The sequence below is a fragment of the Benincasa hispida genome, chromosome 9 (genome assembly GCF_027475165.1).
Source record: "Benincasa hispida cultivar pf3 chromosome 9, pf3_genome.v1.1, whole genome shotgun sequence".
NCBI classification, from domain to species: domain Eukaryota; kingdom Viridiplantae; phylum Streptophyta; class Magnoliopsida; order Cucurbitales; family Cucurbitaceae; genus Benincasa; species Benincasa hispida.
The window spans coordinates 18,694,117-18,696,011 of NC_143486.1; positions in this window are offsets into that span (position 1 = coordinate 18,694,117).

Below are 1,895 nucleotides of genomic sequence, written 5' to 3' on the forward strand. Positions count from 1 at the left end.
ACGTCGACAAACAAAATGTCAGAATCCGCACGGTTCCACTGTAGCCGGAACCCTTTATCCAAAATCAAGCAGTGAGAAACGAGCTAAATTTCTTCAAGCAGGCCCCCTTCTTAGCTCTTGGTGCCTGCTTTAGCCAATCGAAGCATATAGATCCGTAAATCGCTTTCTTGAGCTTGCATACCAAGTTAGGATTCCTAGGAGAAGATCAGCCTGGAGTTGGAGGAGGCTGAATAGAAACAGATTCTTGCGGATCCCCGCTTCCCTTATGTTGTTGAAAGGCATTCTTCACGTCAAGTTGATTGAAATAAGGGCAACTTTTTGATTGCAGCCAAGGCAAGAATGCCACGAATGGTGGTCATTTTAGCGGGCAAATGTTTCCCCTATCTTTTTTTTGGGGGTCGACTCAAGATTTTGGAAGGAATCCTTTAGCTAGCTTTGTATCTCTGACGCGAGCCATATGCTTTATGCTTGATCTTGTAAATCTACTTGCAGCCAATGGCTTGTTTCCCTGCGGGCAATGAGACTAAGTCTTATTTATTCTTTTTTTCCTTCTTCCTGCATAGCATCTCTCCAGCATTCAGGCTGAAGCAAATGATTAAGGTTCATGAGAAGATTGAACTGACATGAGGTAAGCTCGATGTTTTGGGAAAAACTCTTTCTAAAATCAGACAAAAATTCAGCAACGGGATAAGAAACGTCGAGAGGATCGACGAACCTGAGAGAGGGATCCAGAATCTGAGGAAGCGACTGGAAGGGAAGCAACAGGTCCCGACTGCTGATCTTCTGGAGTAGTCCTAGCCTGGGCAACATAATGGTTTCGCCGCCGAGAAGAAACATGCTGTGCCGGGTGATTGGAATCCTCTGAGGTCAACTGAACAGGCTGACAATCGGCAGAAGATGCTGAGCAAAGCAGCTGGCCTGAAGAGTGGGGCTGATCCGTAACATCAACTGCAGAAGAATGAGGTTCGAGTTGATGAACAGGAGAAGGCCGCAATACATCTCCATCACCATTCTCCCCCGGGGCTGATTAATTAGGTTAAAGAAAATATGAGGCGACCTCATTAAAGAGAACATTCAAGGATAATCTTCATCTCTTGGATTTCACGTCATAGCATCTATACCCGGACTGAGCATATCCAAGAAAGAAACAAGCGGTGGCCTTGGGGACAATTTTTCTCTTAACAGCGCAGGAATATGAACAGCATCCAAACACTCGAAAATGCCTGCCTATAGGATGGTACTGCCTCAGTAAGAAGTTCGTGAGGTGCCGCTGCTGCTTATTCCCTCTCGATTCCCCCCCCAAAAAAAAGGAGAGAGATGTCCCGTCCCTTCTTTATGCACATCCATATACATAGCTAGACACAAAGGTGTACAATCCGGTCAAAATCTGGGGTTCTTGTTGTTCATTCACTGATTATTCTCTTACTTGCTCTAGTGGCTGGCAAACGCCAACCGAGAGGGGAGAACGAATGGCTCAGGAATCGATTGGTTCCGAGCGGACTCATGGAGCTGCAGCTTGGATTATCGTAGAATAAGAGGATTTGTCTTTCTTAGCTTAGGAAATGACTTCACTTTAAAGACCGCCGCTGGGAGGCGAGGGAGTCACTTGTCTGGTCTTGCGGTGCACTCACTCCCGTTACGAGAATGAAATGACGCCCCAGCTCGACTCGAGACCAAGACTCCTTACAACTCGCACCAGGTTGGTCTAGTAATTAAGGGGCGGCCGGAGATTGATTGAAAAGGCAGCCCAGCCGCCCCTCCCCCCTAGCCGCCTACCTACTCGTGCTCGTAGCTCGATCGGAGGTCGACGAGTGTGGTCCGGCGGAAAAACATAAGTCGTCCGTCTCGACGTGATACGTGAATTGCTCAGTAGTGCTTCGCCACTACCGTAGCTG